Below are 12,572 nucleotides of genomic sequence, written 5' to 3'. Positions count from 1 at the left end.
TCCTACTCCAGCCGTACCCCGCCTACAATGGCCGACGTGGGGGCGTCTTGGGCCGCAGCCGCCGCCGCCTCCGCCGGGTCCCTTCGACAGCCCGGTCCTGCACAGCTGCCCGGACGTGCGAACCCCGCCGCCTCGGCACCCCAATCTCGGTGAGTACTGATGCGAATCCCGGAGTCAGATGGGGACCAGAGCAGAGGCTGCCCAGAGCCTGTTTGGGACATTTAATTTTCACAGGGTGGGGAGGGCCGGGGGGTGTGTTATTACGCGCGAGTTTCTAAAGCAAAGCGAACCAGAAAGGTAGAGGCTGGTGGCGTGGGGCGATGGTGGGGTGAAAGGTCACAGTCCCAAGGAACCCACATTCTGCCAAGTGAGGACAGGCTCGCCCTGAGAGGAGAATGCAGGTGTCAGTCGGAAGGAGTCCTCCGAGCAGCCCAGACGTCGGGGCTGGCTGAGCGCAGTGCGCCCGGGGCAGCGCCCGGCACGGTGCCTGCGGGAGGCGGACGGGCTCCGGGAGGGGAGCAGCCGGGAGCCCCCCGGAGGACAGCGCTGGCGATCGCTGGGTTTCTGCCTCATTTCCTCCCGGCCGTCGCTCGGTCCTCCGCAGGGAACCGATTACGTCGGGCTTGGCAGCCGAGATCTCCTGGGCCATTTGGCGGCCCAGCTGGAGGATCCCTCGGGGTGGCAGATGATTTTGCTGCCGGGGCTTTCACACCCGGAACAAAGGCGGGACCGGAGCGATGGAGATGGGGGGAACTGGGGCCGGCTTCAGGTGGCGGCCTCGGGGCCAGAGCGTAGTGTCGCTTTGCCGGGACCCATGTGCCCAGGAGTATCTAGGAAAGGCAGGCTGGTCAGTGTCCGGAAACAAGGGAAACTCGGAGAGGTTTCTTTAATCTTACATACCCGCCTTGAACAGAAAGTGACTTGAACGCAGACCGCCTCCGTATCCACGGGCTGCGGTTAGAACTAATCACCGTCATGGGCACAATGTAATATTTCATTTGAATGTCACACCTGGGAAAGACGCCAGACGCGTGCCCCCCTGCCCTGATTTATAGATGAACAAAATGAAATCTGAGAAAGGGCCTCGGTGCTTTGGGCTGGTTGGGGAAGGGAAGTGGCAACTTCTAGTTAAAAATGCAAACGACCTCGGGGCCACGCCAGGGTGTGGATGGCGCTGGCTCTTGCGGGGGAGGGGAGGCCCAGACTGGAGAAACAAAGTTAACATTTATTGACTACCTACTAAGTGCTAAATCCTTTCACATTTGTTCTCACTTTGAAGAGGAAAGCCTGTCCCTCCCAGGTTTTCAGTCTTGGGCTGGCTCGGAGAAGGACCCGTGCTTTGAAGAGCTTTTAAATTATTCTCTGACCCTGGGTGGCCAGGGAAGGTCCCCCGGGGAATCCAGCCAAATACACATCTCATGTGAACTGATTAACCGTGGAAGTGGCGCCGGAGCTGGGTCTGTGGCTCCTCGTTTCCCCCTCCCCCTCGCGGGGGAGCCAGACGGCACACCCCAGGGGAGGAGGGGGCCCTCCGGAGCCTTTGGGAGGACCTGAGAGAGATAGCGTGCCCCACATCTCCATACAATGGCCGCTCCGGTGGTTGTGTGGGTGGGGTGGGGCACTTCGCCCTGCATTCTTAGAACTCTGGCTTTCTCTCTAGAACTTCTGTTTTAAAAGAGGTCCCTGGCTGGGTGGCTCAGTTGGTTAGGGCATCATCCTGAAATGCCAAGGTTGCTGGTTCCATCCCCAGTTAGGGCACATATAAGAATCAATCAATGAATGCATAAATAAGTGGAACAACGAATCAATGTTTCTCTCTTTCTCAACTAAATCAAAGTAAAATAAAAGGGTCCCATAGTTCCACTTCTTTTAACTTGGAGGTGGGGTGGGGAGGTTGATTGCTAACCCCTATAACCCTGGAGCGAGAATTTGGTGTTTGGTTAGGGAAAAAAAGAGAAGGTCAAAAGCTAAAAATGGACGATACTTCCGGGATCATCAGAATTACAACTGCAAAAACAAAAACGGTGTGAGTGCAGGCAGTGAGGATTTAGATCCTAAAATGTAGCCCATACCATGCAGGAGGCTGTTGGGGAAGTAATGTTTCCCAAATTCCAGTGTTAACAGATGGCAAGCTGACCTCCAAGGAGTGCTCTCTTGCCAAGAAGTGTGGCTGTCTTCCCAGCACTCTGCTCTGTCCCACCAGCTCCGGAAGTCCCACCTGAAGACAGCCCTTGGGTCTAATAGCTGGATTGTCTCTTCTGCACGTAGCCAAGTGTTTCAAATGGGCCAGTCATGAAAGATTCCATGTTATAATTGTGAGGCAAGTTGAATTGGTTGGCATTCACATCTTCAGGTGGCACTTAGATATAAGCAAGTTAGGGTAAATGGGTGTGTTTTTAAAAAAATTTTTTTTATTGATTTCAGAAAGGAAGGGAGAGGGAGAGATAGAAACATCAATGATAAGAGAGAATCATTGATAGGCTGCCTCCTGCATGCCCCCCCCCACTGGGGGTGGAGCCTGCAACCTGGGCATGTGCCCTTGACCAGAATTGAACCTGGAACCCTTCAGTCCATAGGCTGACAGTCTATCCACTGAGCCATACCAGCTAGGTCATGAGTCAATGGGTTTTTATATGTTCCTCCTATCACGTGGATCCTCCTGAAAATGCCTGGTAGCTTTCTCAAGACCAATCCTGGCACATTAGCTGGCAGTGACTGATAGAAGGATGATGATAAAGAAGTACTGATTCTGCAGTGTTTACTGAGAGCTTGCTGTGTAGAGTTGCCACCAGGCCCTAAGATGGCCATATAGTGTGATGGTGTGACTCAGGCAAACCTAGATTCAATTTCACGTGTCCCTGTGGTCTTGGTTGGGCAAGTTACTTACCTCTCTCTGTCTCCTCTCTTTTTCTTTAGAAAAGGATAATGTAACCACTTTTAGTGTTCTCTTAAATAAGAAAAATAAGGTAATGTTTGTGAAGTACTTGGCCCCTCATTAACGATGGCTATTTCATTAAACAGTCTCACACTCTCATGTAGAGTGACCAATTTTCCTGATTTGCTCAGGACTGAGGGGTTTCCCAGGACTTGGGAATTTTAATGTTAAACCTAGGACAGTCCCTAACAAATGAGGATGGTTGGTCACCCTAAACAGACATGAAAATGGGTAAGTGACCCAGCAGCATGCTACAGTAATGAGCTCAGAGCAAAGGAGAGAAGAAAGAGGTTGTTCTTCCCTTTGTCTAGGAATCTGGAAGCCTTCACCTAAGTGGTGCCATCTCCATTTGGCCTTGAAGGTTGAGTAGGAGTTTTCCAGGAAAAGTACCTGCAATTTGAAAAGAAAAAAGAAGCCCTGGCTGGTGTGTCTGAGTGGTTAGAATGTTGACCCACACACTGAAGGGTCACCAGTTTGATTCCGGTCAAGGGCATGTACCTGGGGTGCAGGTTCTATCCCTGGCCCCAGCTGGGCAAGTGCAGGAGGCAACCAATCATGTGCCTCTCTCACTCCCTCTCTCTTTCCCTCCCTCTCTCCCTCCCTCCCCTTCCACCCTCTCTAAAAAATGAGGATTTAAAAAAAGAAGAAGAAGAAGAAAAAGAAAAAAGAAAAAAAGTTATGCCCATTTACTATCACACTGTGGTACCATGAATGATACAGCATAGCTTGGTATTTATCACCATGGGTAAAACCACACAGACTAACTCACCCTTCACTCCAAAACTGTTTTTAATTTTAATGAGGAAAAATAAGAACACACCTCTATTTTTTTCAATAATATGAATCTCCTTAGTATTAACAATATCTTGCCAGAATACTTATGTTGGATTTTTAATAAGGCAAAAATCAAAGTAATAAAAGCTAATAGAGGCCTCTGTAAAGCCCTGCACTTAGGTTGGAAGGAATTTTTCTACCTTGACTGCAATGTATATGAACTTAATTCATTCCAAGTTCAATATGAGCCTTGACCCTAAAACAACAATTGAAATCGTTAATTAGGCTGCATTAATGGAATTATGTGACCTTAGTGAGGGCAGGTACAGAGTATTACTCATATTTAAGTGCCTGGCACATGCTGGGCACTTAGCAAATATTTGAGAAGAGATCTAGGAGGCAATTGCCTCAGTCCTCTGCCCAGGTCAAACTGCACACAATGGCCACTGAGGAGGCCAACTGGGGAGCCTCAGAAAAGAGTGAGCAGTGTGGGAGAAGGTTCTGGAAACTTTGGGAAACCACTGGAACTGTTGAGATTGCAGAAGTCACGGGGTGGATAAGTGAGGGTGAGAGTGACTGTGTACACAGATATCTAAAAGGCAAACGTCTGTGGCCTTCTAACCTTGTGCTGCTCCAGGTGAGCCGGTATAAAGTTTGAGAACACTTTCTCACACTTGATTGTAGTTGTTGAAATGGAATAGGGGACATGGTTTGTCTTAATAATAAACCCCTGGGCACTGGAAGTGCTGAGACTGCGTTGCCATCGGCCAGTGGAGCTGTGCAAGGAATTCTTGCGTTTTATGGTTGCAGGTCTGTGTTTGTGTTCATGTGAAATAGCTATAGTAGGGTAATGTATCTGCCTTCTTTTAAAGAAACCAATCACAGTGGTTACACAGGTAGAGCAATTTGTCAAAACTGGTGGAAAGGTACTATTAATAAAATGAGTATTTTATTGCATGTACATTACAACACAAAGTTGGTTTTTGTACCAATTAATGCTTGTAAATACATAAGGCTGAAAAGGGAACAATGGAAATTATATGTAAATATGCCTTGAAGGAAATGGCATTTTGGTAGATGTTACTGGAAACACTATTAAAATATATTTTATTATAAAATGACAGTTCTTTTGTGTAATAGAGAAACAATCAGTTATAATATTTTCAAAGGATCTCAAAATTTTTGAATCATTTAAAGGGTTGGTTAAAAAAATTAACAATACAGTGAAGTACATGTATATGACTCTATGTTACCCAGATGGTTTCTTTAAAAGCTTTGCCTCTTTCACTGTATTCTGAGCGTATGCTGTAGATTGGAGGAAAATTCTGAGGTGTTCTCTTGATCTTTTGGGGACTGCTTATCCATGAGGCCGGTTGCTTTCAGAGCCAATTCAACTCTTCAAGTAATGTGTTTGGCTAGAGAATGATTTGTCAGTCTTTGAGAAAACCAGTTGTTTAACTTTCCGGTTACCACCCTGAGCAGGTCAATCAGCCTTGGGCTGGTCTGTGGTGCTCAGCTGAGAACCAATTAAATGGGAAAGGTGTGTGGAGACCTGTCACCTGCCCAATTGTGTCTCACCAAAAGGTCAGGCCACATTTGCTAGGCACTTTCTAAGCACTCAGGTGGAATGATGCATGCACAGGAGACAGTTTTCGATAACACTTTCTTCTGTATCCCTCCCCATTTTTTTTAATTTTTTTACTTAAATTCGCTAAGAAAACAAACATACTCTGAGGTGCGAGGAAACAGGAAGTCTGATACCTGTGGGTGGGAGTGTAAATTGGTCCAACCATTATGAGAGCCCTTGGTGATAGCCAACAAATTACAAAGTAGGTTACTACTCACCCAGAAATTCAACTTCTAGGAATTTATTCTAGAAATAAACTGGCACATATTAGTTGCAGCACTCATTGTAGTAAAAAAAAAAATGGAAATACTCTAAGTGTGCATTAAGGGGCTGTTTGTATACATATGGCACAGGCAAACAATAGGATATCATGAAAGCATAAACATTCAGAAGTTCATTATGTTAATGGTATGGAGTCCTCTCCAAGACATTGTAAGTGCAGGATGTGTGGCATGATATTTGTGTAAAAAAAAAAAATGAAAGAAAAGGTTATATGTCTTTGAAAAGACTTAATTTATCTCTGGAAATAGTATGCACAGGGAATTTGTACCCTTGATTGCTCATGGGGGGATAGCAGGGCCGGTGAAGCATAAGGATGGAAATGAATTTTCACCATCTATACCTTGGAACTTTTTGAATTTTTAAAACTTCTTTTTTTTTAAAATATATTTTATTGATTTTTTACAGAGAGGAAGGGAGAGAGATAGAGAGTCAGAAACATTGATGAGAGAGAAACATCGATCAGCTGCCTCTTGCACACCCCCCACTGGGGATGTGCCCGCAACCCAGGCACATGCCCTTGACCAGAATCGAACCTGGGACCTCTCAGTCCGCAGGCCGACGCTCTATCCACTGAGCCAAACCGGTTTCGGCCGAATTTTTAAAATTTCTTAACCATTCTTAATAGTAACTTTGTGCTTCATTTTTAATTCCTTAAATAACAAGAAAATCCATTTAGAATACAGGGAGGTTAAAGTTAAGTTTTATTTTATTTTACCCCAGAGTGTATGGGTCAGCAGTGTTAAATATATTCGCATTGTTGTGAAACAGATTTTCAGAACTTTTTCCTCTTGCAAAACTGAAACTGTGCCCATTAAACATCTGCTCATTTCCCAGTCTCTTAGGAATTGGCAACCACCAGTCTACTTTCTGTCGCTATGAATTTGACTAGTCTCAGTATCTCATATAAGTGGAATTGTCACTACAGTATTTGTCCTTTTGTGACTGGCTTATTTCCCTGAGCATACTGTCCTCAATGTTCACCTCTATTGTAGCATGGCAGAGTTTCCTTCCTTTTTAACACCGAATAATGTCCATTGTATGTATTTTGTGTATTCATTCATCCATCTTGGACACTTGAGTTGTTTCCACCTCTTGACTTGTGAATAATGCTGCTGTGAACATGAATGTGCAAATGCAACCTTTTCATTTGTGAACCAGGTGGGTATATTACCAATTTAAAAAGTTAAACCAATAAAGTTTTTGTTTTTAAAGATCACCCTCACCCTAGCTGGTTTGTCTCAGTGGATAGAGTGGCCTGAACCTGGTTCAATTCTGGTCAAGGGCACATGCCTGGGTTCCTGGCTCCATCCCCAGTAGGGGGCATGCAGGAGGTAGCCTATCAATGATTCCCTCTCATCATTGATGTTTCTATCTTTCTCTCCCTCTCCCTTCCTCTCTGAAATCAATAAAAATATTAAAAAAAATAAATATATATATATATATATATATATATATATTTGGATCCTCACCAGAGGATATTTTTCCATTGGTTTTTTTAGACAGAGTGGAAGAAAGAGGGTAAGACAAAAAGAAATATCAATGTGAGAGAAACACATCGATTGGTTGCTTTCTGCAAACAGGCAACCAGGGCCCTGGCCAGGAGGAGCCTGCAACTGAGGTACATGCCCTTGATCGGATTCGAACCCAGGACCCTTTGGTCCGCAGGCTGAGGCTCTATCCACTGAGCAAACCCGGCTAGGGCTAAACCAATTAAGTTTTTAAAAGGGCATACAGTAGCCATGAATTAACTTCCCCCTTTTTAAATGGGGTTCTATATTTAGTTTATGGATGTGTAGGAAAAGTACTTCAAAACAAATGTTTATTGAATTCGGCTTTTGATTTTTGCTATCCAACAGATTGCTTTACTGAAGGGACAAAACCCTTTTCCTACTCTCAGTATCTATGGGGTTAGCAGATCTCAGGCAGCAATTGTCAATTGCCCCCACCCCCACACTGACATGGCTCCCCTCTTGGGCACATTCACAGGTGTGAGCACTTCTCCCTCCCTCAGGTTATATTGGGGCTAGATTTCCCCAAAACCACTAACCTAGGGCAATGATGGGATTGTGTTAGAAAACAAATTACTGTTTTCCAGGGCAAGGTAAATCCTTCCGCCAATTCCTTTCAGCCTGTTCTTTTAAGACAGTTGAGTTGTATGCAATTTAGAGCTGAAGCAAGTTACAAATGTTGCTGCTTCTGTCTGCATAAGAAAGAGGCAGGGTCGCTGGTTTTATCATTGCTTTGCTCCAGAAGAGGGCAATTCTTGAAGACCCGGGATGCTGCTGCTGCTTCAAAAACTTGAAGGGGCCTTTTTGACATCTAAAAGTGTTTGTCTGCTGGTGCCTTGTTGGCCTGAACATTCCGAATAAGGGGCAGTAATGCTCTCTCATGGTTTGGGAATGAGTGTCTCTATTGTATTGACCTTGGTCTCATGTAACACACTCCATGAAGAATTATTTAAACATTTTATTGGCTACCTATAGAGCTACTCCTTTGTCTCCTTCTAAAGAAAGAAGGTAGGAAAGAGAATATGCGTGGGGTTATAATAGGAATAACCTCTGGTCTGTTTTAAGTTGTATGAAATAAAAGTGCAAGGTTGGGTACATTAATGTTTGGAAACTAGCTAATAACTTTTTAAAAATAAATTTTGTTATTGACTTTGGAGAGAGAGATAGAAACATCAATGATGAGAATCATTGATCAGCTGTCTCCTGCATGCCCCACACTGGGGATCAAGCCCACAACCCGGGCATATGCCTTGACCAGGAATCAAACCGTGACCTCCTGGTTCATAGGTCGACACTCAACACTGAGCCACACTGGACGGGCTAGCTAATAACTTTTTAGGGATAGTAGCTTATATCCTGTGCTACATATATGCCCGTATCTTGCATTATATATGTGCAATTTCTATATAGGAAGTTGGATCCTTTATTAAGGGTCAATGAGGAAGTTGTCAAGGACTTTTAAGTCCTTCCTGAGAAGTAGATATTATCTCCATTTTGCTGGGTAGGAAACTGATGCTCAGAAAGATTAAGTAATCTGCCCCAGCTCCCACGGGTAGAACACGGCAGCTCTGGTTTAGGACCCACATAAATCCAACTTCCAGGACCGTGTTTTCCCCCACTTACCACACTTTTCATTAGCCCTTATCCCCGCAGAAACAGAAGATGTGTGTTGGTGGAAGGACTCAATGAAACCTTAGGCTTTTCTATTACTTGGCTCTCCACCTGCTCCCTCTCCCCAGTGTAGTTTCTCTTCTGTGTTTTCCTGCTTCCCCCAATGTCTCTCCAGTGCAATGTCTTCCCGAGTGACCGACCGTCCATCTCATTCTGATACTGCAGAACTTGCAATGTTAGGAATCCCTGCCCTGCACAAACTTCCTTTTCAGCCTCCTGATTCTGGTGTGCAGAGAATTACAGAGAGATTTCCCAGAATTCAGACCCTCCACACTAGAGGATTCTCACTGGGGGGAGACTGGGGGAAGGGGGGGGGGGAGTTTGGCTGCATGAGAGCAAAACCATATGGCTCTCAAATACCTTTCCTAAACGAAAATGAAAACCATCTTTTCTGTAGATTCAAATGTATTTGTGGGAGGAGCAGAGAAGATGGGGGGGGGCAGTAATTATGTTTTTAATGAAGGTGGGAGTAGGGGCATGGATCAAGAAAGTGAATAAAACCCAACCAGACAACCCGTGTGGCATTGGTCTGAGCTGAACACAGAAGCCATCGGTGGAAGCTTTCTCGTTTCTGGCAGGGGGCCTATGGTTTTATCTATTACTGCTTTGTAATCAGAATTGAACTGGGATATTCAAGCCTCTTATCTGAATGAAGGGAATTTGCTTTTCTGGCCTTCAGCATTTTGCAGAATCTCCCAAATTGACTTCATGTCTTTAATATTTTCTTTTTCCCCAAAGGAGGAATATAATCCAGGCAGGTAAGTCATTCCATATGTTTAAAGTCATTGAGAGGCTTCTGCAGGTGTGGAATGCCAGGCTGTCTTTCGCTCTGTGTTGAATAGTCACAGATATACTTTATTTTGGAGGACAGTAAATCCAGGAGTCACTACCAGAATTTGGTGGGAAGTTTTTGAGGATTAGTAAACCAATCACAGACCCAGCGTGGCTTCTTAAAATTGAATGCCGTCCTTACATTATTTTCTTAATCTTCCTTTTTTCTTCCCGGTTCCAATCTTCGTTTCTACTTCTAGCAATCCAGTCAAACTTTATCACCTCCATTCAGAATCGATCGATAGCAACTGGTGAGCAGGTTAATTATAATCACAGAATAAACGCTGAAGTCTCAAAGTTCACCACTTTCGCGATGTTTCCAAACCCCGCAGGGACCATGCCAAGAGACGCTCATTGACCCATTCTAGCAGGTGTGGGAGTTTGAACCGGGGGCAGACAATCGGATCTGATTCAAGACAACACCGTTTGGTTTCTTATCTGCAGCTTTTCCTATCTTATGATGTCTGTCATTTCAGATAAAAAAGTTCAGTCAATCGAGCTGGGAAATGGCAAGTTACATTTTCTTCTGATAAAAGTTTTCTAGTTGCTGTTTTATCAGATTGGCTTGAAATTGTATGTGTTTCTGTCAAGGTCTGCAATGACCTTTTCAGATATTTTATCAGGTATTAGGTGGGGAAACCTTCTTTTTTTTCCTTTTTTTCTTTTTTCTTCGACCTAGCAAAGAATGACCTGACTTCCAAGACCATAAATCAAACCAGGTAAAGAGAGGCAATAATACAGGTTACCCTCAAAATTGAGTAGGCGGGGAAAACAAACAACAAATAAAACCTTTCCCTGGCATATGGAGAGAACTTAACTTGACCCTAAAGAAGGAATGTGGTTCTCACGGAGTGCACACTTAATAGGAAAAGACTACTTATTTGAAAAAAGAAAATGCTTTCCAGGTCAAAGATGCCTTCAGAAAGAAACATATTTTTCCAATGGTATCAGAAAAAGTTAATTCTTGTTTTATTAAACTCGATGTATGTTTAATATGGAAAAATGAAAAACTCATATAAACCAATGCACAAATATTTGATAATCTTACCATCCAAAGATAACCACTGTTAAGCATTAATCTTTTGACTTTTTAGTTACCATACATATGCAGGCATGTGTATACCTATATGTTTAAACAACCATAAAAGTTACTGTTTAGTTATTTCATCATTGAAGAAAGTTTTAATAAGATTAGTGACCAAGTCTGGCTCCTGCAGAAGATCCCTTAAATCAGGGATGGGAACATCCATCCTGCAGGCTGTATAAGGCCCAAGAAATCATTTGGTCTGGCCCTGCCAAAACATTAGGGGTAAGTTAATTAAATGTTTAACCAAATATAGCAGGCTAATTTTTTAAAAATATATTTTTATGGATTTCAGAGAAGAAGGGAGAGAGAGAGAGAGAAAGAAACATCAATGGCCGTAACCGGTTTGGCTCAGTGGATAGAGCGTCGGCCTGCGGACTCAAGGGTCCCAGGTTCGATTCCGGTCAAGGGCATGTACCTTGGTTGTGGGCACATCCCCAGTAGGGAGTGTGCAGGAGGCAATTGATCTATGTTTCTCTCTCATTGATGTTTCTAACTCTCTATCCCTCTCCCTTCCTCTCTGTAAAAAATCAATAAAATATATTTAAAAAAAAAAAAAAAAGAAACATCAATGATGAGAGAGAATCATTGATCGGCTGCCTCCTGCATGCCCCCTGCTAGGGACCAAGCCTACAACCAGAATCGAACCCGGGACCCTTCAGTCCACAGGTGGACGCTCTATCCACTGAGCCAAACCGGCTAGGGCCAGGTTAATTTTTAAGTTGATAATTTTGTATAGCCTTCGAATGATGTTATAAATATGCAAATGGCCCTTGGCAGAAAAAAGATTTCCCCACCCCTGCCTTAAATAGAGCAAAAATGGGAATTGATTGAAAAAACTGCCAATAATAAATAGCCAATCAAACGGGAGAGTTGTGTGTGAAAACATAGTTTTTTTAATCTTACGGTATATTAGATAGAGCCAGTTTAAAACTTGAGCATATTTGTAAGTTCTCAACAGTTGTCCCCTTGAAGTGATTTGTGAAGCTCCAATTTGCTGGGAAATGTGAGCAGTAGCTTGCAACCCATTTTTTTAGGGGAGATCATTGAGGTGAAACCACATTGGTCTGGCACCAAAGGCCCTGAGAATCATGTCCTGTGCTCTCATTTTCGTGCTGGATGACTCTGGACCACTTATATGCCTCTCTTAGCTCGAGTGTCTGCATTTATAAGGTTAAGAAATCAGCCAGGAGCAGAAATGCTAAAAAGGGCTGCTCCAGGGCCCTTTGGGAGATTAAAAATCCAGGGTCTTATGGCATCCCCATGATAATAGCTGATGTGGGCTGACCTTCCCCATACCAAAGCTACCATAGTAACACATAACCTTTATGAACTTGCATCACACTCAAATCCATGCAGTCTGTGTAAAGCAGGTTTCCAAGGCAACCTGCCTCATTTTAAGCGACAGTATCTGTGAAATTTTGGGTTTGATGGCCCAGTTTTCTTTTTAATTTTTGTTTGTTTGTTTGTTTTTAATATATTTTTATTGATTTCAGAGAGGAAGGGAGAGGGAGAGAGATATAGAAACATCAATGATGAGAGAGAATCATCGATCGCCTGCCTCCTCACGTCCCCCACTGGAGATCAAACCCGCAACCCTGGCATGTGCCCTACTGGAATTGAACCTGGGACTCCTCAGTCTGCAGGCTGATGCTCTATCCACTGAGCCAAACCAGCTAGGGCTATTTTTTCTTATAATAATAAAATACGTAGCTACTGAAATGTAAAAATAGCTTTAGGAAGCCATGGGTTAGTGACCTCAGAGTTGGTCTCAGTTTATTGTTCCTTTGCTTTTTGGTTATTACTAAACCCATTCAGTGTCTGAGCTCCTGGGAGGCAGTAGAGATCCACAGAGGGTAG

At 43.9% G+C, this 12,572-nt stretch overlaps 1 protein-coding gene across 2 annotated transcripts in view; it reads left to right on the top strand.

The window, feature by feature from the left end:
* The first annotated feature begins 6 nt into the window (after window positions 1-6).
* Window positions 7-12,572, top strand: part of GATA4 (GATA binding protein 4) — a 49,726-nt gene continuing 37,160 nt past the window's right edge. For both annotated transcript variants that reach the window (XM_014457935.2, XM_006109712.3), the window contains exon 1: window positions 7-149. The gene's annotated coding sequence lies outside the window, so the exon portion shown is untranslated. The remainder of the gene's footprint in view (window positions 150-12,572) is intronic.

Source organism: Myotis lucifugus, unplaced genomic scaffold (assembly GCF_000147115.1).
Source record: "Myotis lucifugus unplaced genomic scaffold, Myoluc2.0 scaffold_1, whole genome shotgun sequence".
NCBI lineage: Eukaryota > Metazoa > Chordata > Mammalia > Chiroptera > Vespertilionidae > Myotis > Myotis lucifugus.
Note: the sequence above shows the minus strand (reverse complement) of the source record. Positions and strands in the feature narration are given on the sequence as shown.